General features: G+C 36.2%; 1 protein-coding gene and 1 long non-coding RNA gene across 19 annotated transcripts in view; one reads left to right on the forward strand and one right to left on the reverse strand.

Moving 5' to 3' along the window:
• On the reverse strand, positions 1 to 23,791 carry LOC103884396. Of its 2 annotated transcripts, none has more exons than XR_002522070.2 (5): positions 23,686 to 23,791; positions 12,882 to 13,026; positions 10,999 to 11,072; positions 5,396 to 5,539; positions 1 to 318 (listed from the first exon to the last, which is right to left on the reverse strand). It is a non-coding gene; the product is annotated as an uncharacterized LOC103884396 (long non-coding RNA). The 2 variants fall into 2 exon arrangements; XR_001902551.2 differs by having other exon boundaries at positions 5,396 to 5,543.
• MTHFD2L (methylenetetrahydrofolate dehydrogenase (NADP+ dependent) 2 like) overlaps positions 1 to 25,923 on the forward strand; it is a 185,462-nt gene that overhangs the window by 110,426 nt on the left and 49,113 nt on the right. The gene's annotated exons all lie outside the window — the stretch shown is intronic.

Consider the following 25,923-nt stretch of genomic DNA (forward strand, 5'->3'; position numbering starts at 1 on the left):
AGAAGTTACATCTTAGTGGGAGAGAGAGCAAATAAACAGTAAAATATAATATCAGATAATGATAAGTGCTATAATGAAATTGGCTGAAGAAATAGTGTTTTGGGGATACTGTTTTAGATTGATTGATTGGTGAAGATCTTTTTTGGGAGGTGACCTTTTGAGTAGAGTTCTTGTCCTGGCCATTCTCCATTTGTCCACCAACCCCAGTGTTTGCCTTTCCCTGTCCTGGTCTGGCCCTGAGAGGCTGACTAATGAAGATGGACTCACCTGTGTTCCTTTGACACTGGCTCCCAAAAAGGTTTGGCACTAGTAGGATATCTGAAGGAGAATAAGAGAAACGTCAAGTCATGGTGTTTCTTCTCTACTCTCTTCTTCTACTCTCTTTCTCCTTTCTCCTGCATCGATAGCTTTTGCTCAGCATCCTTTCCCCAACAGCTAAGGCTCTCACCGGGCTGCAGTAACACTGTTTCTTCCCTTACCCCTACAGATCTAGGAATGGTACAAGCTTCCTCCAGTTTCTAATCTCTAAGAGTGGCAACAGCTTTTATTTTTCTCTTACCCTGAATATATCTCTGTAAAAATTATTTCATTACTGTATGTGGTAGATTCTGCTTGCCATGGAGATACTGACAGAAGCAGATCTGTATGAAGTAAAGGCACAAATCAAGAACCATTCCTGGGGAAGAGCATTCTGAGCAGAGGGAACAGCACATACCAAAGTCCTTAAGCAGGAGCATGCTTGATGTGTTCCAGAACACAGGTCTTTGAGGATTTATTATATTACTCTGGTTTTACTTAAATATTAATAAATTATGAGGATACTAGCAGGAAATGTTGTTGGGAAGGTAGCCAGGGTTAGCTCATGTAGGACGTTGTTGGCATGGTTAGGATTTTGATATAAGCCAACAACGACTGACAGCAGATCAACATGGTCTGACTTAGGTTTTAAAGGAGTGATCACACCTTTAGAAATGTGTCAGACCTTATGTCTGCAGTTGCGTCAAGAACTGACTCTAGGGGGTGAAAGTAGAAACAGAGAGGAAAGGTATTGCAATTTCATTTAACGGATCTAGATTTTGCTGTAATTTGTTTTGCATTTGAACACATAGTTTCAATCAAATTTAATAAAATATCTGATTCTTCTGTAGGCCCTTTTCTGGAACCTAGAATGTGTACATGACTGCAGGAACAATAATTGGCTCCTAATAGAGTAAAAATAGAAATGTTCTTTTTCCCAGAAAAAAAAAAAATCAGTAAGCTGGTACAGATAACCATACCACATTTCCTCTTTTTCTGAGAAATTATATTTGGGTGATATCAAATGCAAATTTTTGAACTGCCTTGACAGAAGTCAGGCATGTTTAGAGAATTAGTAAACTTTTTCAGACCACAGATCAACATTAAGTGAAATAGTGTTTCAGCTACTGATGCCTTCATGGCAGATAAATACTATACTGATTTCTTTTTATAGACACTTGTGTTCACACACAAGACACAGAATTTGTTGAGTAAAGAGGAATTTGAATGCTCATCTTTATCCATTTCTAACCTTAGGCAGAATGAAGTTTACATTATCCTTAAAAGGTATTATTTGACTAATGTTAACAACTTATACAGAATATTTGACAATTACCCTTAGATAACATTTATCAAATATAGTATTGAATGAATATTTTATGCTAGTGGAGGAAAATCTCTCAGCATGCCTTCCTACTCATGGTTTGTTTTATTATTATGACAAATGGCACATGGGTGGTCACAATCCACTTGCAAGAAACACTGATATTCTCTTGTGATTAAGTCAAAGCTTACACCATAATGCCAACACTGTTGTCCTCCTTGAGTTTATCCTCTAGCTTCATTTGTAAAGACCTAAATCAGCATTGAGTCCAGATATTTAAAAAGAAGACAGGAAAAGGAAAAGAAAAGGAAAATAAAGGAAGAGAAGGACAAGGAAGACTCAAGCCTATATAAAATAAACAAGACAGAAGCCAGGAGGTACTCAAGCCTCTAGGTGTGGTGTGGGTGTTGAGGCTCTCCCACAACCATCCCGTGAGGGTATTTTCTTACCACCAGAGGGCGCCAGTCAGGTGAGCCGCTACTTTAGATGTAGCCAAGTTGGCCACACACCATCCTAATCCTAGTTAGAAGACATTTTAAAAAAAGACAGTGAGAACAAGTCCTGTTCCTTGCTTTTTTATTTCACCTTTAATGCCTCTTACTAAATACAAAAGTATGTTGAACGTAGAAGACAGATTTGTATATAGTTCTGCAGTCTTCTTGAAGAAATAAATATTTAGCCAATGGGAAATTTAGGGCCAGAAAATTGAGAATTTGTAAGAAATAACTAAAGACTGCTACATGTCCAGTTAATTAATAATCACCTGGAAAAGTTAGGGATAAAAGATGTAGATATTTATAAATTATAGAAAAAAATGTGAGTGAATATAAAAAAGAAATCCCATATAACCAGACAATAGGAATAAAGTATTACCAGAATGACCATATCATGCATTGTGTGTGGGAAATAAACAAATACAAATAGCAGTGGGTATTTAAAAAGGAGATAGTGATCTAATGGCAGAGGCAGCCAGAACGGGGAGGGCTAGATCACTGTCATAATGAGAATGTCAGCATATATGGAAACAACCTCATCTAGGAGAACTCAGAGTAGAAGGAGGAGGATTGCGTGATATATATCAGAAAGAATAATGTCTGAGACATGAGAATGAAGAATGTGGTGATGAAATCTTGATGCGAGCTTGAAAAAAGTAAAAGAGGAAATCCTGTGTGAAGATCCTGAGACATGAATAATATTAGCTTATGTTAATATTAATGTCATCCCTCCAGTTTCTCATAGTACTAATCCTACAGGCTTAACTATATATCACTCACCTTTTTAAAATTGCCCCCCAAAATTGAGATTTAGACTCAGTTAGAAGCTTAGATCTGCAGAATCAGACCCTGTCACACTATGCAATTAGAAGTAAGAAGCTTCAAGTCCCTACTCAAAGCCACATCTCTGAGTTCACAGAGAGAGTTAACAAGTTTCCAGGGTACTTTAGTGTACCATGGTTATAGCACATAGTACCTGTTTATAGTTGTTATCTTCATCAGACTACAGCAGGGAAAGGGCTGTTTTTTTTTTGTTTTTTTTTTTAAGTTTGCTAGGTACGTGCTTAGAACAATATGTAACACATAGTGGTTGCCCAATAAATGTGAGCTGTGTTGATTTTGAGATTATAACTAAAATAAGGACTTTTTCAAATTGATACACATTTAGTCGATATATTTTAAATATAATATAATTTTTTTAAGATGGAATTATTCTAGTTGTTGGATTTACATAGTGTAGCATTATTTTTGGGAACTACCAGATATTTCCAGTTGGTCATAAAGTAGTTGCTAAAGCAATAAAAAGTGAAATATTCATTAATGAAAGAGTAGTTCATGTCATTAAGTGTATGAATGGAGTGATTTAGGTGTAAATGTTAAGATTAAGAAATGATGGGAAAGGGGGCTGCACACAGTGGCTTACACCTGTAATCCTAGCACTTTGGGAGGCTGAGATGGGTGGATTGCCTGTGATCAGGAGTTCAAGACCAGCCTGGCCAACATGGTGAAACCCTGTCTCTACTAAAAATACAAAAATTAGCCAGGTATGGTGGTGGGTGCCTGTAATCCCAGCTACTCAGGACGCTGAGGCAGGAGAATCGTTTGAACCTGGGAGGCGGAGGTTGCAGTGAGCCGAGATCACACCACTGCACTCCAGCCTGGACAACAGAGCAAGACTCGGTCTCAGAAAGAAAAAAGAAATTACAGGAAAGGTGAACAAAGAGTAAAGAGACTATTACTGACATCTAAAGCACAGTCAGAGTATTGGATGGTTGAAAGGGGAGGAGCAGTTTAGGGAAAGGCTAAATCAGCTTTGTACAAGCTACTGATAAAGAAGGGAAAGCTGGCCAGTATCAGTTCTAAGATCATCCTGGAGATCATTGGGCTTTCTCATATCTCATGCTTTGAGGAAACTGTAGGCTATCCTAAGTCTGTAAAATTCTAGGAATCTTCATTATTCAGCAGGATAGGCAAGTTTTTTTTGACATTGTCCACATTACCCTCCACCCATCTGAGTAAACTCTGAAACTACCTATATTCAGGAAATGAGCTGCTGAGTCAATGCCACTTGCATGTCAAGCTCTGGATGCAGTGTCACGGTGGTGAAAGCTGGCGGTTTTGGCCACTAAACCATCCCGTCCAGCGTGATGAATGAACCTTCACAGTTGTAACTTTAGAGTCTCTATTGCAACACTTTTAATGACAGATACCATGATATAAAACAGGATAAATGGGCAATTTAGTAATTCAGAATATTCATACTTACTTGTCATAAAGTACAAAGTGACCAACTAATTTCCTTTCACCACTTCTCCAATCATATTATCAAGTCTTAGAAACGCTTCCATCAAACATTATCCTAGGGCTCAATAGGGTTTTCCCCCGGGTGTATTTCCTCCTCCTTGAAACAGGACTTGTAATTTTCAGGAAACCAGGACATTGAGAAGTTCCAAGGGGTGGGGCATGGAAATAGCTCCACCATCCCCACAGCTCATGCAACCCGGGAGTGGAACTTGCTCACTTACAGCCCTGAGTGCTTCCTGAGTGATGTCAGCACATTTCATGGCTTCACTCATACTATTGTCCTTTCCGTATCTCATTTCTTATTTCGTTATTGTCCAGCTTGTCCTCTTTTGCTAGCCTCTGCTACTCCACTTACGAGTTCCTTCCCTCCTTCCTAAAAGTTGCCATTATTTTCATGGTACAGAGTAGTGAAAGTGCACAGGCCTTTCTAAAGTAAGAATTTCGGGATTTAAATTCCAGCTCTGAGACTTGCTAATTGTGAGCTTGTTCTCATCTCTGAATCTCAATTCAGAGATGTGATTTGAATGATAATAATAAAAATAACCTTTCATAGCAATGTCTACTTTATATGTTTGATCTTAACTATGCTGATCTAAGTAGAATTTCCCATGTCTAAAATGATGCCTTTTACTTATTGAAAGGCATTTTAGTGTGGTTTATGTGTAATACCAAGTACAGAATATTTAACACTTCTCAAAAAAAAACAATTTTGCATAGTGCAATCAAGCTAGCCCATCCATGTAAAGAGCACAGCACAGTGCCCAGTATATGGCAAATATTCAGTAAGTGTTATGTGTTAATGTATTCTATGTTAGGCATTGCGTGTGAATATTTAAACAATTTAGAAATGATAAATCAGTTGATTATTAAGCCACAACTAAACTAAAAGAATATACTTCTTGGTTGCTTTAGATACTAATATAGTATCAGAGTAGAGTAGTTATTATAAGTATAAATAAATTAAGAAGTGACTTACACATGAGGGACCAACTTTATAGAAACTTTATTTTTATACTTAAGATGTATGGCTTCTCAGGATGACATCAGCACTTGTTCATAGATGTGTATTCTGTTGTTCCCTGGATGAATTCCTTATTGCCTCTCCCTCCTTTGGAACAACCTGACTTTGAGAGGGGAGACAGGGAAGGTTGAGGCACTTAGATGAAAGGGATTTTTTTCTCTCAGACCTTTATCCGCCCTCCCAGTCTCCCTCCTTCTCTGTTTCTACCTCATCTTCCCACCTCAGTCTATTCTGGCCCTCACAACCCAGGCCCAAAGCCTAAGTTACTAAGTAAGCAAAGCTCCCCTGGTCTGCAGTGAACTTTGTCAATACCTGAAAGGGCAGCTTGACTACTGATAATTTTCTTGGTGTCAGCAATACATCCCTACTGCAAAGACTTAGAAAACTTGGACAATAGAGGGAGGGAAAGAACCTTAATCCCAACCAAAGTGAAATATGGTAAACAATTTGATGTTTGACCTTGTAATGTTTTATATTTATACATGGATCTAAATATTTAAATAATTATTTTGCCTTGTATATACTGTTTGTATTTAGCAGCTCTACACTGTATACATGTTTCTTTATAAAATGCTTTCTTCCAAAACAGACTTCTTCTAACGACTCCATAGTATTGAGCACTATGGATATACTATAATTTATTTATTCAGTTCTTGACTGTTGGACATTTAGATTGTTCCCTGAGTTTTACTGTTACGATAATGAAGCAAACAGCTGTAAACATCTTAGATTATTTGCACAAGTAACCTATAATATTTATCATATTGGTCTTAAGTTTATTTTCTTAGTAATTGTTACTTATATTCTAAAAACTAATGAACATTTAAGCTTGGTGTATGATAAAAGCTCACATGTGTATTTAATATTAAAGCATATTTCATACCTTACCTGTGCATTTATGTAAAGTTTTAATAGAAAGAGGAGATAGATTTGTCTCATTTGTAACCCATTCTCTAGGCCTTTTATCATTACCAATCAGTATACTATGAAGCTCTAGATCCTTATCTTTCCACAAGAGAAGATAGAAGCCTGGTGTATGGGGAAAGGGACTCAAATATGAAGTAGGGTGTCGTATCAAAAGAAACATGGTCTTTAAAGTAAGGAGGATTTGGTTTTAAATTCAATTTTAACTTTAAAAATCACATCTAACTCTCTGGGCTTTATTTTCAGCTATTGCAAAATGGAGGTAGTAATACTAGTGTTTATAAACTGTCATAAGAATTACATGCTTAGCACATAATGGCTACTAAGTGAATGTAGTTTCCCTTCCCTTTGTTCTCCTATTGTGTGGTGAACCTATCACTAAAATTACAATATGTTTTAAATGAAAATATGTAAAGATGTATTATCTATTACGAAAAGTCTTTGTCTTTAACTTTCTGATACTTTGGTAATACAGACTGTACAAAAATGTGTACAAACTTTTATCTGTTTCCTTGATGCTCATTAGCCTCAAATAAGCAAAAACATTTTCCTAAGATTGATCACCTCAGAACCATCCCAAAGTTTTATTTTTTTTCTTCATTTGCCTGAGACCCTTGCATTTTTCTCCTCAACTTGTTCTAATTACAGAGACTTTTGAAAAGGGGGGTTTAATCTTTTCATCTCTAGGTGTTTTCAATCTATGGTATTAGTACATGGTTAGCTGACGTTGATTTTTTTTTTCTTTTGAGGCTGTTCTCTCAACACACATATATATGTGTGTGTATGTGTATATATATGTATATACATATGTGTATATATTATATGTGTGTGTGTATATATATATACTACTTCTGATTTTTCATGAGTAAAACAAGCATTGATAGCAATATCCAAAAAAACTTTAGTAAAGAACAGTTTAGATCAAAGATATTTCACTGTGGAGAATTACAGACTTCCTTGGAAATATACTTTAGATGGTCGAATGATACATCATTTAAACTTAATTCTACTTGGGTCCATGCATGTATATCATGGGCTTAGGAAGAAGTGAGGTTCCTCCTTTCAAGTTAAGTCTGTAGCTTTTAATATTATCACTTTGTTATATTTTTATGTCAGGTCTTTAAAAGGTTTATATTAGGAAATATTTAAATATACCCGAAAGTGTATAAAAAGAACATTAATAAAAATGTTAACACTTATCAGTACCTAAATTTGTCAGATATGAATACTATGTATATTTTCATTCTACCTGTTTTATATTTCTATAACTTGCTTTGTTTTGATTAATGTTATGACTTGAAAATTTGCCCATGCTAATAGATGTAGCACTCAATTGCTCAATAATACTCAATTGCTGAGTATCCATTTTCTGTTGATGAATATACATGTTATTTCCAATTTATTGCTATTATGAACAGTTCTGTAATGTTTAAGTTTATACATATTTTCTTGGAGACTTATTCATTCATCTATCCAACAAATACTATTTTTGCCACTGGTATATATTAGGCCATATAGCAGGCAATAGAAAAAAATATATATATAAATTTGGTTCAGCTCTTGAAAAGTCCAGACACTAGTACACTAGTAGAGGAGAAAGATGTACAAACAAATTAGTGTAATACAGCTTGCTAGTGCAATATTAGATATATGTGTGTATACATATGTATATGTCTGTCTAGAAAAGGAGCCTCTGTGTGTGTGTGTGTGTGTGTGTGTGTAAGAGACACAGATAGGTTGCGAAAGAAAAACAGAGACAGAGAGAGAGCATCATTGGAGAGGTTTTCCTCTGACTCTGAAGAGTAAATGAATGAGTTGGGTTCCATCCCACAGAATGAACAGAAATTCACTATACAGAATAAAAGGTAATGAGACTTCTGGAAGCTTAGAGCTATAAAATCCTATGCATATAGCAAAGAAAATATTTACTCTTTCAGAATGACAGGTGCCTGTGTGTGATTTGTGAAAGATGAAGCATAACATTTAGGAAAAACCAGACATCATAATAAATTAAAAAAATTTAATTTTGTCCTGTAGGTCATGAGCAACCTTTAAATAATTAGAAGCACTGGAATAACTTCATATTTGAATTTTAGAAAGATCACTTGGATAGCCCCTGTGCGGGGATAAAACTAGAAGTAGCATTGATGTGGTTCTACAGTAATACAGGAGTAGATGAAAGTGAGAAGGAAAAACAGGAAGGAAAGACTTACTGGCTTTAGAGACTAAGTATATGGTGTTGCCATTAACAAGGAAGGGCATATAGAAAGGAAGCAAGGTTTGGGAGACATAAAGATGAGTGGGTGGGAGGAGATAATTAATTCAATGTGAACGTGTTGAGTTGATGACACTAGGTGTTATATTCAGGCGGAAAAGTCCAGGAGAGGGATGAGATATGTGGGCGTGGGGTTTGGGAGAGAGCTCTGTTCTGGAGTGGTAATTTTGGAAGTCATTAATATCCGGGGTATTGGACACAAATGCATGGATAAAACCATCTAGAATAAGTCTGTTTATAGTGCATGGACTGAATTTCTGTTTCAGATATATTTGAAGTGTTTTGGTTGACATGGTTACTTCTATAACATTGCCTTCTTTCTTCTGTATAACTAGTGCCAATGACAGCCTATTCTTATTCCAGCATTGACTTTGATTGATTGTATAAGAAAAAACTGGTATTTTTTTGAAGCTTTGTTGTTTCATACCTGTTGTTCTTTTGTAACCTCAACCTTTATCACCTTTAAAGCATTGTTTGAGCAACATGAGAGAATGTATTTGATAAACCAAAATGTACCATATAGTGGAGACAAAATTGTGTCCTGAAAATAAAATGATGGACTTAACTTCATAAATATTTAATTTTTTTCATGTAAAAGATTAAATTTAACTTCTTTAATGTAATGTAAACTTCTTTAATAAATGTTTCCAGCAGGCTGAATTTTTTGTTTATGCTTGCATTTGTAGTCTTTGCATAGTGGATTTACTGTGACCATCTAATGCTCAGTTAATTTCCATTATCTGACTTGTCCAGGTTACCAATTTGACCTGATTTTTACAGTTTTATTGCTCACAGCCTATTGTATCTTCACAGCATTTTTTTCTGTGACCAACAGCCTGATTTTAGTAACTCTGGATTTCCCATGTCCATTATTTGATTATGTTAATGCTTTCTAAAGCACAAATAAATTGTTTTCTCAATTCCTTATGCCTTGATTATTTGATTTCTAAACCAAATTGCCTAAATTTTGCTTGAAACATCTATTGACTTATTCATTCTTATTCTTTAAAAACTAGGACCTCAAAATGAAAGTTCTGCATGCTATGGATGTGCTTGGTAGATTTTTCTAGCCATCCAGTGTATTCCCTATGGTCTTACCTTGTCCTTTATTCCTTCACACTTGTGGTGGCCATTCAACTTCTCTGAGTCTCTGGTCAAGGCAACTTATGACATGCCAGAGTCTACATTGCTAGTATGGATTGAAAGCTTTCTCTCTCTAGCTCAGTCACACCAGTAAACGATTATCTCCGCATGAAAAACAGGATAGACTTTAAATATCTAATAAAGAGTGGTGTGTAACGCACATATATTTTTCCTAGCGTGTCAGTAGATGATTTAAAATCATGCTTTAAGTTTTATGTGCCTTTTGGGATATATCCCATGAATATTATCACTCACTTCATCAACAGACTCCAATACATGCTATCTGAACCTACACCAAAGAGGAGGTATAAAGCATTTTTCCCCACCGTACTTTCAGTGGATGTACCTCTTTTTAGTTTTTTTGTTTTTAAATAAACCTTACTTTGTATGGGATTATATGAAGTTGTACTATATAGTTGTTAAAAAACTGTTTAATAATATCCATGTCAGGCATAAAATATGCCTTTACATTTTGTAAGATTTAAATATGTTGTGGTAGCATGGGATGACAAGGGTGCTGTCATATAAAATATAAAAGTCCTCACTCAAAAATCATATTGTGAAGTATACAAAATAATAAAAAGGAGAAGGAAAAAGGAAATACAAAGAAAGGACCTACATGACGTATGTGATGAGTAGGGAATAGTAAGAATTATAGTAGGACAGCACTGGAGTGAAATCCACTGTTCTGTGATCTCCAGCAGCCAGGACCATGTCTTATTTATATTTGTGTAGGACTAGAAAACTCACTGTTCAATGAATGAATTCCTTTCTTTAGAAGTCAAGTGCTTAACCGGTCAGGCGCCATGGCTCAAGCCTATAATCCCAACATTTTGGGAGGCCAAGATGGGCAGATCATTTGAAGTCAGGAGCTCAAGACCAGGCTGACCAACATGGTGAAACCCAGTCTCTATGAAAAATACAAAAATTAGCTGGGCATGGTGGTGCACACCTGTAATCTCAGCTACTTGAGAGGCTGAGGCACGAGAATCGCTTGAGAGAATGGCTTCAACCCGGGAGGCAGAGGTTGCAGTGAGCCGAGATCATGCCACTGCACTCTTGCTTGGGTGACAGAGTGAGACTTTGGGGGGGTGGGTGGAAAGTCAAGTGCTTATCTTGGTCTTAGTTTAAGCTTTTTTCCTAGAAGGTAAGGAAGGTCTTCATAGGGGGAGATGATCCTTTCAGGACTCATTCAGCCTTAGATTCTCTTTCATACCTTGTTTGGGGCTGTTCCACTTCATGAAAGCTTAATATGGCATTGCATCAGCACCACTGACTCAGAGCTTGCACCTGCAGAGTTCAAAGAAAGGTAGGGAAGAGGCAAAGAAACAACTGAGAAATTACTGTCTTCAATGAAAAAACTAGAAAATACCATTGCTTTACTTTCTACTATGGGTAGGAATATAAGCCTTTCTATAGGTGAAGTCATCATTCCAATAGTGTTTTCAGAGCATGGTATTGTCGAATGTCTGTTCCAGACATGTGTTGACTATCAGAAAGTGAAACAATTTTATTAAATCTATAGTCATTATTAGTTGTGTCATTTAAATAGCATCAGCATACCTAATTAATACCTAGGAAAATTAATATTTAAAAAATGTAATGATCAAAATGTTACATGTCAGTGCTTATGTAATAATCCACACAGAGGTGGTGTTTGAAATGTACTTTGGAGACTCTGATGGAGCACCTGGTTACCTGCTTTAGGTGTGGCTTTGGTTCTGAAGGAGAGCAGTGAGAAGGAAGGAATGTGTATTGGTGGTGTCTGTGGCAACACCAATATATCTGTGGTGTCTTCTAAGGCAACTTTCTATGAAAGGCCTTTCGTTTTACTCATTTATGTAATTAAAGACTTAAATGTTAGACCTAAAACCATAAAAACCCTAGAAGAAAACCTAGGCAATACCATTCAGGACATAGGCATGGGCAAGGATTTCATGACGAAAACACCAAAAGCAATGGCAACAAAAGCTAAAATAGACAAACGGGATCTAATTAAACTAAAGACCTTCTGCACAGCAAAAGACACTGTCATCAGAGTGAACAGGAAACCTACAGAATGGGAGAAAATTTTTGCAATCTACCTTTCTGACAAAGGGCTTATATCCAGAATCTACAAGGAACTTAAACAAATTTACAAGAAAAAAGCAACCACATCAAAAAGTGGACAAAGGATACGAACAGACACTTCTCAAAAGAAGACATTTATGCAGCCAACAGACACATGAAAAATGCTCATCATCACTGGTCATCAGAGAAGTGCAAATCAAAACCACAATGAGATGCCATCTCACACTAGCTAGAATGGTGATTATTAAAAAATCAGGAAACAACAGATGCTGGAGAGGATATGGAGAAATAGGAACACTTTTACACTGTTGGTGGGAGTGTAAACTAGTTCAACCATTGTGGAAGGCAGTGTGACAATTCCTCAAGGATCTAGAACCAGAAATAAGATTTGACCCAGCAATCCCATTACTGGGTATATACCCAAAGGATTATAAATTATAAATCATGCTACTATAAAGACACATGCACACGTATGTTCGTTGCGGCAGTATTCACAATAACAAAAAATTGGAACCAACCCAAATGTCCATCAATGATTGACTGGATTAAGAAAATGTGGCACATATACACCATGGAATACTATGCAGCCATAAAAAAGGATGAATTCATTTTCTTTACAGGGATATGGATGCAGCTGGAAACCATCATTCTGAGCAAACTATCACAAGGACAGAAAACCAAACACTGCATGTTCTCACTCATAGGTGGGAACTGAACAATGAGAACACTTGGACACAGGATGGGGAACATCACACCCCGGGGCCTGTCATGGGGTGGGGAGCAGGAGGAGGGATAGCATTAGGAGAAATACCTAATGTAAATGACGAGTTAGTGGGTGCAGCAAACCAACATGGCACACGTATACCTATGTAACAAACCTGCACGTTTTGCACATGTACCCTAGAACTTAAAGTATGATAAAAAAAGAAAAAAGAAAAAAAGGCTTCTGGCTCTATCTTTTACTGAAGCACATCTCCCCTACATTTATTTTTGTTTAATTCCTAATTGCTCGTTTTAAAAATGACTTACCTTTGTTACAAAACGTGAGAAGTAACGAGTACTGTGCAGAAGTGTTGGCTTTACGACTGTGGTTGGAACAAATTCAAATAACTCATAGTTTTTCTCTGAGTGTGCAGATTGCAGGCAATTCACTCAATATTTTATTAATATGTGCCTTTCAAGTGAAGATAATAATATAAGAATCAGATATTACATTGTAAAAAAGGGCAAGTGCATTGCAATAATGTTTTTGTTAAGATTCTATTATGTGTTTCATAATTCCTGCTTATATTTATTTTAACAAAAATCAGAAGGATTCCTTGTCTCTGTAAAATAGACATACACATACAACCCCAAATCCACATTACCATATATATCCTTCCCAGGGTAGTTGGTCAGGATATTCTTAAAAATAATGTGGTGCACCATATCAAAAGGAGTGAGAATCCCTCCATGTGTACTAAGAGTAACATACATCCTTGTAGGTCACTAAGATACCACCCCCAAATTTACTTCTCTCGAATAAAAATATTTGAAGGGGTTACCCCTCCTCTACTTAATGATGAATTTTATAACGTTTTCATGAAAGCTCTGCAAAAGGGTTTTGAGCAGTTTGGAAAGAACTCTGGAAATGGCATTAGTTTTACTGCAGCCTAGCTACAGAATTAGATAGTAAACGTAAGTACATTTCTGCAAATACAAATAAATAATTTTTTAAACTTTTTTAGGAGACGAGCTTGTTAACTAACATTATCGCAGGTCCCAAAATACTACATTTAGAAATTTATCCTAAAGAGAATTGTATTGAGGCTTACAGAGATAATATACAAAGATATCTGTTATAAATTTATTTATGATAGCAAAAAGTGGAAACACTCTAACCATTCAACAGTGTCGGAACATTTAATGGATGATGGATGATGTATATCTATAGGAATTCTATAGATCCAATAAAATTATATTTTTAAAAACATATGCATTTGATTATATTCATTATAGAAAGAGATATGACCACATACAGTCATGCATACACACTCACAAATAGAAAACAGATAATTAAAAAATACAACTTGAGACGTTATCTCTGATAGATAAATATAGATTCCTTTTTATCATTTGCTGAATTCTCTAAGTGAATTTTCTAAAATGTATTGATTTCACATTACAAAGCAAAATAAAGAATATTTAGATGACCCATTTCCAATCACTGGCAAGATTCTGCCTGCTGTCATGTTGTTTTCTGCAGCTGTTACTTTTTAATATAGAGGAGCATGGAAACAATGTATTAAACTGAAATGGCTAGTCTCCTACAAACTACCAAACACCTGGAATTATTTGGCTTTTCTTGGGACAAAGAAGAAATATGAATTAAATGGATAAATCATGTAGTATGTGAATTATTCCTCAATAAAGCTTTTTAAAAAAGATATGGGAAACTGGAAGCCCTGGGGATACGAAAATAGAGGATAATTTTGGCTTTCAAATTTATTTCCATATATGTAGGAGGAAGAAGTCATCTAGTTTTTAATTAGCATCAAGAGGAAGGAGTGGTGCAAGAATATGAGGGAAAGAGAGAGAAAAGGAATCCCTCTACCTGCTCTCACTTTAGTTCCTTCCTTTTACCGTTACCAAATGACTTTTACTATTCTCTGTCTTGGACATTCCTTATTGCTGAGCTCTTTCCTCAAGCCCATAGAATTATCCAGATGACATTAATAACTTGTTCTATAATGTTATGGTCTGCCAAGGATAAATCTATATTTTAACTGAAGCATGTTTTGTAATAAATAGGTCCAGATTCATTTTCCCCCAATATCATTATTTAATTTTTAATTTTTTGTTTTATTTATAGGGTCTCTCCCTGTTTCCCAGGCTGGAGTGCAGTGGCACGATCATGGCTCACTGTAGCCTTGACCTCCTGGGCTAGAGTGATCCTTCCACCTCAGCCTCTTGAGTAGCTGGGCCTACAAGGTGCACATCACCATGCCCAGCTAATTTTTGTATTTTTTTTGTAGAGACGGAATTTCACCATTTTGCCCAGGTGGTCTCCAACTCCTGAACTCAAGCAATCTGCCTGCCTCAGCTTCCCAAAGTGCTGGGATTACAGGCATCAGCCACCACACCCGGCACTATATAAGTATTTTAGACCTTATAAAAACCTATCTAGTTTAAAGTTTGTCTTATTAATTTTCTTGACATTGCTAAAAAAAAAAAAAAAAGCATGTATATCCATTCATGCAATGTTCCTCAGCAATGAAAAGGAATGAACTATGATACAGTAACCTGAATGAATTTCCAGCAAATTATGAAGTAAAAAAGCCAATCTCACATGTTCCATGTTTAATTATAGAATATATGATTCCATTTATATAGCATTCTTGAAAGTGACAAAATTAGGGGAGTCAAGGATGGGATGACATGGGAGGGAACTGGGTGTGGCTGTAAGAAGGCAACATGAGGGAACCTTATGATGATGGAAATGTTCTATATCTTAACTGTATCAATGCCAATATCCTGGGTATAATATTGTCCTATAGTTTGGCAGGATATTACCATCGTATAGTATCTTGTATTATTACTTACAATGGCATGTGAATCTATAATTATTTAAAAATGACAATTTAAAGCATATAGCAAATAAGTAAAAGAAAAAATAAAAACAGACTACAAAAATGGTCAGAAATGGCGGGCGCCTATAGTCCCAGCTACTCGGGAGGCTGAGGCAGGAGAATGGCGTAAACCCGGGAGGCAGAGCTTGCAGTGAGCCGAGATCTGGCCACTGCACTCCAGCCTGGGTGACATGACAGAGCGAGACTCCGTCTCAAAAAAAAAAAAAAAAAAAGGTCAAAAAAGCATGTATAGGGACATTTAATAATCTTTTCTGTATGATTAAATAATTAAAATATTCTCATTTTTGAGTATCATGGTACATTATTTTTAAAAACTTAGTGGTTGGTTGCAAACAGATTTTAATGTAATCTTTCAGTATAGAGTTTTAGTATAGGCTGATCATCATTTCTTTATTTAAATATCAGTGTTTACAATGTTTATTATAATAAGGATGACTAATATTTTTTGAACATTTCTGAAACATCATCTTATTTAAATCTTACAACATTCTTATGAGGTCAGTAAGGTTATTATTTCTATATTATAGATGCAAAAAGTTGAGGCTTAAAGTGAATTGATTTGCTTATGATCGTACAATAAAGTAGCTTAATTAGGACTGGAAACCAAGCCTGTCTTACTCTAAAGCTCCTGGTATTGATTCTTTATTCTGTTTTTGGCTATTGCTGCCATGATTTTGGACAGTGGGATGTGCTTTTAATTTTTCTTGTTTGTTTGCTTTATATCAAGTGTAAGTGTTAACATATTTGAAAGAGTGGGCATCAGCCTTAGATAACTGTTGCTTAGGAATTTATAGTTATGTTGGTCACATGTCTCTTTTTCCTTGGCAATACTTTTTAATAGAACCGAAAGGGCATATTTAAAGAAAACAAAAAACCAGCATGTGTTTAAATTTACAAAAAGTTTGCAAAGTTCTAACTACAATTCTATAACTGTCTTCTAATGTATAACGTTTCACATTCATATTTTTAAATAGAGCTTATAGTCTAATAGACACTAATCAAGTAACAACATACAAATGTAACAGCAAAATTTAAAAATTGGTGAGAGAAAGAGGTGCAGGATGCTGTAGGTACCTATAGAAGGGGACTTGGTCTAGTGTTAGGATGGCTGTGGCACAGAAGGCCTCCCAAAGGATGTGGCCTCTCAGCTGCCATATGCTTTTTAAGGGTTTATGATTAATAGCCAAGAAAGACTTTTGTAGTTTTCTTTTACCGGTTTTAACTATGCATAAATCGGATACATTTTTATCACAGCGCATTTCAGTTATGCCAGCCATCTTCCAAATAGTATGTTTCAAGCTCCCTGAGGACAGGAACTCTGCAGGTTATCTTTGTATTCCCAAATGTGAGGATACTATCTCATCACATTCATATTAGGCTAAATGGAATGGGATTGTTATGGTAGCAAAAAAACTCTGCCATGAAGACCTTTGACATATTTGAGGCAAAGTCTTGAAGTTTTCTTAAATCCACATTTGTAAATTTTGCTGATTTTTAAAAACAAATATTTGGTTTATTTTGATATTTTATTGTTTTATTTGATTTTAATAAACTTTTTTTTTACTTTAAAAAATTATTCCTTTGATTTACAAGATTCCATCTCAGGATTGTTCAGAGTATCTTTCTCTGCATGTTTTTCATATTGCTAAATGAATACGAATATGTTGTTTTATTTTTTGTTTGGTCCTTACATCACAAATATATCATAAGCACCTATGAATTCTCCCAAAACAAAGCTTGTAGGCAAGGTAACAGAGCCACGCATTAAATCCCTAGGAGTAAAGAGAGCTTTTTTATTTTCTCAAAGCACCCATTCTTTCCTGACTTTGGCTTGTACACAGACCTCACCTATTACAGTGGGCTCTGTGAGATTTGGCCCAAAACACTGTTGTTTTTATGCTTTGTGGAGGATCAAAATGATAAATAACACTGCTCAATCTGTTGGTAGGTGTGACAGAACAACCTCTTGTTACTATTTGTTCGTACTGTTGTTATGTGATTATTATATGTTTAAGGTTGAGCCTGTGGGAGAAAATGCCACTCCCTGTTTGTTGGGGGTGGGGTCTCAAATGAAGAGTGAAGTCATTTGTTACATTCATCACCACAATCTTTCCAGTCTTCTGAGAAGTGGTATAATCCTCAGATCAGAAAGATAGATGAGTGGGTAGTCTTCGCTTGAGGGCAGAGATAGAGCCGTCTATTGGCTTTGCAGGAAATGGCTCAGAGTGCCGAATCATCTGCTTTTGTCAAAGGGAAGGAAGATATAAAAGCAAAGTCTAGTAATAGGTGCCAAAAGCACCCAGGTGAGTTTTAGTGAATTTATACCAGCCCTCTGTACTACACTATAGTTTGATTTCAAGCAAAAGCAGTATCCCCGCTGTGAGCTTGACAGCTTTCCAATACTTAATGTTTATTTCTCATGAGGTCAATAGTGCTATTAATGAATGTAATTTTTATATTGTATAATGATAGGTGGCAATGTGGAATACCCACAAAACTCAATGAAGTGCTATTTTCCAAATATGTAATACATAATGTCATGGAATCCATTCAAAATGCAAGACAGACCAATGGATTTTAGCATCACAGATTATGGAGTATGAATATTACAGAGTTCATTGAAGTGGCTTCAAATTCTACATTGCAATTAACCTTTAAGAAACTATCACTTGTCAAGTTTTGGTATAGAATCAAAAAAGATATCCCCAATTATCATAAAAGGCTATTAAAACACTCCTGCCTTTTCCAACTACATATGTATGTGAAACGGAATACAGAAGAAGATTTAAGAATCCTGCTGTTGGCCGGGCGCGGTAGCTCACGCCTGTAATCCCAGCACTTTGGGAGGCCGAGGCGAGCGGATCACAAGGTCAGTAGTTCGCGACCATCCTGCCTAACACAGTAAAACCCCGTCTCTACTAAAAATACAAAAAAATTGGCCGGGCGTGGTGGCGGGCGCCTGTAGTCCCAGCTACTTGGGATGCTGAGGCAGGAGAATGGCGTGAACCCAGGAGGCAGAGCTTGCAGTGAGCCGAGATCGCGCCACTGCACTCAGCCTGGGCGAGACTCGGTCTCAAAAAAAAAAAAGAATCCAGCTGTCTTTCTGTTAAGTTGGACCTTAAAGATTTTCAAAATTGTAAGACAGTTCTTTTTTTTCTCATTTTTTAAAAATTTAGGAATATATAGTTATTTGAAATGTGTTATTCATTTTAAAATGTAATAGACATTGTTTTTCAAAATATTTAAATAATTCATCAATTTTAATTGCTTATATGATATCATTAAATATAAGTCATTAAGTAATTATATGTTAATATCATTAGATATAATTATTGGATTTTCAATAATTTTTGAGAACATAAAGGAGTTCTGAAACCAAAAAGTTTGAAAATCACTAACTTGCATAATCACAATCTCTAATTCATGTCTCTGTTTAAATGGTCTATGTGTAGAGAAGCCTATTGGAAAATAGCAGACTTTTTTGTTTTTCTAACACTTATCATTACCCGACATTGTATTATGTATCTATTTATTTGTATGGTTACTGGTCATCTTCCCTATGAAAATGTAGACTCCATTAGGGAAGGAATTTTTGGCTGCCTTGTTGATGGTTTTATCCCTCACACCTGCTATAGTACCTAGCACATAGTAGCTATTCAGCAAATTTCTACTGAAATAATGGAAATATTTTTCTGTCTGGATATTGTCCTACTATTTCCTGGATAGTGCTAAAACTTGAAAGGTTCTGTGTGCAGTTCCTCTTAATTATGACTTGCACCTTTGCTAATGAAATTTTTGAGAGCTTCTAATAGGTTGCTTCACTCCCTAGCAATCCAGTCATTTATTACATGGTGTTCTCTTCTCTTGCTTCAGCCCCTTCATAACTGTTTCCCTACAACACACATCCATATGTGTGTGTTAAGATGAGGTTCTATTACTGTTGCCAACAACAGCTGCCACTGCAGCCAGACACAGTCTCCCAACTGCACACTCCATTTTAGGTATGCTGAAGCCCTTTTAAGTGGAGCTGCCTAGAGTTCTGTGGCAAAATGAGAAAAATGCCTCTCCTTCATGGTATTCCCTCTCAGAGTTGCACCAACATATTACAGAATTTTAGGGAAATCGCCCTTGTATTTTTTATTTTTGTCTTCTCCTACTCTGCAACTTCAAATTGACTCCATAGGAGCCCAGAATAGAGTCCAATCTGAGTGATGAACTCTAAGATCTACTCAGACTCATCTCCCCTCTAATAAACAGTATGCTGGGTGAAGCCTACCATGTGGATTTCTGTCATGTTCATTTCTCCAAAATCATTAGATACATTCAGTCATGGTTTTTTACAAGAATTCAGTGTAATGCAAAACTTGCGGTTCTTGACATTTTCATTGGATAAACCAAGTCTCTTGTAAATAGAGGATGTACCTGAACTGTAATGTGGTCATTTGCACATGAATCAGCCTTTCTCTTCTCCTAAGTACATGATGAGAATGAGATGTTTCTATCGTTTTGTGGTTGTGTTTGTACTCCAGCATCATCACCAACCATTGTCCTCAACTTATATTCTATATTCTAATTATCTCAAACTCTTTTTAGCTTCCTAAACCTTTCCAAGTTTATTGGAAATCCCTGCTTTTTTGTGTAGTAAGATTTTTCTGTTCAGAGTGGTTTTTTCACCTCATTCATCTGATGTACTTATAGCTCTCAAGAATCAGCTCATGCCCTCACTTCCACAAACATGCCTGAAAAACATGCCCTCACTGCCACAAGCCAGGCTAGGTGTCCCCCTCCCTAAACCCCATTGTGCTTGATTTCTTCCACACCTTGGGCATTTCTATATCATAATGCCATATTCTGTTATAACTATCTGACTCTCTTTTGCGACAATGAACTTCTAAAACAGAGCATATAATTTTCTCAATTTCTGAATTTCCAGTAGCAAACAAAGCTTTGCATAATAAACTAGCAGTAAGTCCTTGTTAGATGAATAGACAAATGGATAAGTATATTATATATTGTGAAGGGTTAGTGAATATTCTATGAAATACTCATATTTGAAGTGTTCTCATGGGTTAGGTGTCCATAACTCTAATGTTATATATAATCCCCAGAGTCACATAACTAATCTTGGATCATACTCCTAGTTGCTGTGTTCCTAGCACTAGAACTAAGAATTTCTAGCTTCTAGTCCAGTTCTCTTGCTGTTTAAAATTTGCTGTAGGTTTTGTTGTTGATTTTGTGTTGCTTGGCTTTAATGTGGGTTGATTAGTAATGATTTGAAAAGTGTTAGGTGAGAAAGCACATTCCTGAGTATAGGTGAGACATTTCAGGGAAGTGCTTAAATTCTTAAGCTGTTTATTTACCATTGTCTAAGCTATCTTCCCTAATGTTGAAACCATTGCCTGTGGCTATCCCATAGTAAATGCTCAAATAGTTACTTTGAAATGGAGCAGAGATTTTAATATGTCTAAAACATGGTAAGACAAGTTGCATAGTAATTATACTTAACCTAAAGTTTTAAAGCAATAGAAAAATAGAAAAAAAGAGCCAGAAATAGTAATTTAAATAATGCAGGGTATGTTACCTGACATTCCACTTAATTAGGTTATGTTCAGGATTGAACACGAGATGGGAAATATAAATATGTTCATCCTTCAGACTGTCTTAGTTCCTGCATGTCTCTGAGAATTCAAGTTTCATGCTGCATTGTGTGTGAGTCTAGAGTTGAAAGATATGATCTACTTTTCATTCAGTATGGCCTCTAAACCTGAGCCAGCAACCTCTGGTATCAACCAGAGAAACTGTGATTTGATCAAATGCTGGAGAGAGAACTGCCAATGTTGGATTTATTGAAAGGCAATTATTCTCCTTTTAAAGTCTATTAACTTTAAAACCTATCATTCCATTGGATATGATTCTGTGTATGGGAAAATAATATATCTGCACATATTGTAATATATATTGCATGTCATCCATACTGCATATATTATATAATATAATATATAATATAGGACATTATATGTAAAGAAATTATTTTTATGGTTTCCTTGTCAATAATAGTGATTGAGCACATACTGACACATATTCCATTCCATCTGTTCCATACTCAGACATAAGAGTAAACTATTTTTAAAATTAATACACATAGTTGTTCTAGAAAGCAAGAAAGAGAGGTCTCTATAGACTAGAATAAGGATGTCATCTTAATAAAAAACAGTGGGGGACAAATGAGTTCAGAACACCCTGAAGCTGTGAAGCTAGTCCACAGGCAAGGTGGGTGATGGGACCCAGGTGAATGCTTGGAAAAACTATTCTTTATGCCCACACAAGTTGGGCATATAGCTCAGAGCCATGTGTGCACAACTTATATGGAGCTGGGTGCTGAGTGCTGGGAAAGATGCCACCTCTTTTTCTACTCTTGGCTACTTGGAATAGCAGCACCTTCTGCCATATAGCTTGGGGCTCCTGCAGCAAATTTTGTACAGTTATGGGAGTCTAAAGCTAAGCAAGGACAAGTCTAGAAATGAATATTTGAAGACTGACAGCCATGACTGCAAGGCCTCTTCTGTACCAGACCATTATTGGAACCTTGCCTAAGGCCACTGCAAACTTACTGCAAGAGACCAGGATCCTGTAGGATGAGATATCTCAGGGGTCATAACAACATAGGCACTTAACAAAGACGTGGACAAACAACAAACTTGACAAACAGAAAACCTGAGGGTGAGGAAAATAGGCATACAAGTGCAAACAAAATGGATTTTAAGTATTTTTAATGCCATTATGAAGATTAAAAAAAGGGATTACAGCAATGAGAGAAAAATAACAGTTTATAAAACAAGAATATGGGGTTATATAAAATTGATAATTATGAAAATGAATGAATTAGAAATGTTTAAAATGAAAAATATAATTAAAGTTAAAAAATAAAACTTTAAAGTAACACTAAATAGCAATATGAACACAACAGAAAAATAAATCTTCTGGAGTAATAAACTGAACTCATCCCAGAATTCAGCACAGAGAAATAAATATCTAGAAAACATGGCTTGTGATATGGAACATAAGAAATTCTGACATAAGAGTTTCAGAAGGTGATACTAGAGATTATTAAGATGAATATAGACATAACATTTTAAGGGAAAGCACTGATAACTTCACAAAGCTAAAAGATGTGAGTCCTGAAGTGAAAAAATTTAACTATTTCTGAGAAATGTTAAATAATTATTTTTAGATACATATATTAAAATTTCAGAACATTAACAATCCTAGAATTTATAAGGGGTAAGGAGAATATCTACAAATAAACTAAGATCTAAGTGAAACCTAATACTTAATGATGGCTTTAGATGTTAGAAGATGATAGAGTAATAGCTTCAAAAGTTTGAGGAAAAAAAATTAATTTAGAATTTTATGCCCAGCTAAACTGTCACTCAGTAGAATGGTGCAATGAAGAAATTTCCAGCTATAGAAGGAAACAGAAGTCTGATTTCCTTTAGAATGATTCTAGTAAGCAGTAGTAGAAGAGAAGATGCAAAAGTGAGCCACTCCCCCACCAAAATATATATGTTCATCTGAGTGCTGACTTGTAAAATAACATTAATAATTATATTTGGGGTGACATCTACAAGATTGCAAGATAGGAGTTTCTAGTACTTACTTCCTCACAGAAATATGAATTTGAACAAACATCCATGCAAGAAAATATCTTCATAAGAGCTAAGAAATGTGGGCAAGATGTTATAGCATATCAGTGGAACATACAAATAAGAAAAGACAAATTAGAGAGGGTAGGAAGGAAATTTTTACATTACCCACATCACATCTTCCCCAAACCTCCCTCTCTATGGAAGAAGGAGAGTGAAGCGAGCCCCCAACTTTGCTGCAAATCCCAGCACCAACCTCACCCCAGTGAACCCCAAAGCTAGGCCACCTCCCACAAGTGTCAGGCTTCAGGCCACCACCATGGCCCCAGGCTGCAGGCAAGCACCAGAGGACCATAACTCAGACTTGCTAATGCTGACATAGGTTTCATGCCCACCCCAGAACCATGCTAGCTCCTGTCGACCTAGGCTCCAAGCTACCCCACGGCCCTAGGCTCGAGGCCAGTACCAGAAGACCAGGACCTAGGCCTGCCCACGTAGACTCAGGCCCCAGGTCTACCTCACCACCATGCTGGCTCCCATAGACCCAAGCCCCTTGCTTACCTCTGTATGTCCAGACTCTAGGCCTGTCCCCCTAGTCACAGGCACCAGATCTGCCTTGTGAACCCAGGTGCCAAGACTTCCTCAGTGGACCCCAATACCAAGACAGGGTTCATGGACTCAGGATGAGGTCCATGCCTTCAGATCCAGGCACCAGGACTGCCATACAGAAAACCAATAAATGCATTTGGGGAGGTCTAGAAGGAACAGAGAACAAAATTTGGGCAGAACGCTTATTTAAAGAAATATTAACAGACAACTTCTAAAATCTGCAGAGGGAAATGAATATCAAGATCCATGAATCCTAAAGAACCCCAAATAAATTAAACATAAAGAGAAATATTGGCTGAAAAATTTTCAAATCTGCAGAGGGAAATGGGCATTCAGTTTCATGAAGCCCTAAAAATCTCCAAATAGGTTGAACCAAAAGAGGTCTGTACCAAAACACGTTAAAATATAATTTTCAAATGTCAAGTGCAAAAAAGAAAATCTTGAAAACCACAAAAGAAAAGTGAATCATCTTAAACAAGAGAACCCCCATAATATTTCTCAGCAGTGGATTTCTCAGCAAACCTTGCAGGCAAAGAGAGTGTCATGGTATATTCAAAGTGCTAAATAAAAACAAACAAAACGTATCAACTAATTATAATATATCAGCACAACTGTCCTTAAACAATAAGAGAAAGAAAAAATTCCCCCACCTCCAAAAAAAAAAAAAAAAAATGCGGAGGGAGTTTATCACCAGTAGACATGCCTTAAAAGAAATGATAAATTGAGTTCTTCAAGTTGAAATGAAAGTATACTAAGAACATAAAAACAAGTATAAAACTCATTGTAAAGGTAAGCATATAGTCAAGTTCAAAATACTCTAATACTCTAACAGTGGTGTGTAAATCACTTTTAACTTCAGTATGAAGATTAAAAGAGAAAGGTATTTAAAAAGTAAAAGTGATTATTGCTACAAGAATTAGTTAATGGGCTGGGTGCAGTGGCTCCTGCCTGTAATCCCGCACTTTAGGAAACTGAGGCAGGTGGATCACCTGAGGTCAGGAGTTTGAGACCAGCCTAGCCAACATAGTGAAACCCCATCTTTACTAAGAATACAAAAATTAGCCAGGCATGGTGACAGGCGCCTGTAAATCCCAGCTACTCGGGAGGCTGAGGCAGGAGAATCGCTTGAATCAGGGAGGCAGAGGTTGCAGTGAGCTGAGATCATGCCATTGCACTCCAGCCTAGGCAACAAGAGCAAGATTCCATCTCCAAAAAAAAAAAAAAAAAAGAATTAGTTAATGGGTAGTATATAGTATAAAAAGATGTAAATTGTGACATCAATAACATAAAATGTGGGGGATGGAGAAGTTAAAGTGTGGAGGTTTTGTATACAGCTAAAGTTAAGCTGTTATCAGCTTAAATACACAGTTGTAACTGTAAGATATTTTATGTAAGCTTCATGGTAACCACAAAGAAAAAACCATGTAGTAAGTAGATATAGAAAAGTTGAAGGAATCAAAGCATAATACTACAAATATCATTAGTCACAGAGGAAGACAGCAAAAAATGGAGAAAGAAGAAAGGAACTAGAAAACAGTAAGAATATATTTTTTAAAAAATAGTAAGTTTATTTTTTAAATAATTTCAACTTCTAGATTCAGGGGATACCTGTCCAGAATTTTTACGTGGGTATATTGTATGGTGCTGAGGTTTGGGGTATGAAAGGATTCCATCATTCAGATAGTGAACATAGTACCAATAATTACTTTTTCAGGCCTTATTTCCCCCTTCTCTTCCACTTCTAGTAGTCCCCATTGTCTACTGTTGCCATCTTTATGTTTATGATTATTAAATGTTTAACTCCCCCTTTTATTAATAAATAAGAACATGTGGTATTTGGCTTCCTGTTCTTGAGTTAATTCACTTAAGATAATGGCCTAAAGCTTCATCCATGTTGCTGCAAAGGACATTGTTTCATTCTTTTTTCATGGCTGTGTACCATCCCATGGTGTATATGTAGTATGTTTTCTTTATCCAGTCCATTCTTTATGGACACCTAGGTTGATTCCATGTCTGCTACTATGAAGAGTGCTGCAATGAACATAGGAGTGTATGTCTTTTTACTAGAATGATTTGTTTCCTTTTGGATAATACCCAGTAATGGAACTGCTGGGTCAAATGGTAGTTCTGTTTCTGTTTTAAGTTATTTGAGAAATCTCCAAACTGCTTTCCACAGTGGCTAAACTAATT

Source organism: Papio anubis, chromosome 3, assembly GCF_008728515.1.
Source record: "Papio anubis isolate 15944 chromosome 3, Panubis1.0, whole genome shotgun sequence".
Taxonomy (NCBI): domain Eukaryota; kingdom Metazoa; phylum Chordata; class Mammalia; order Primates; family Cercopithecidae; genus Papio; species Papio anubis.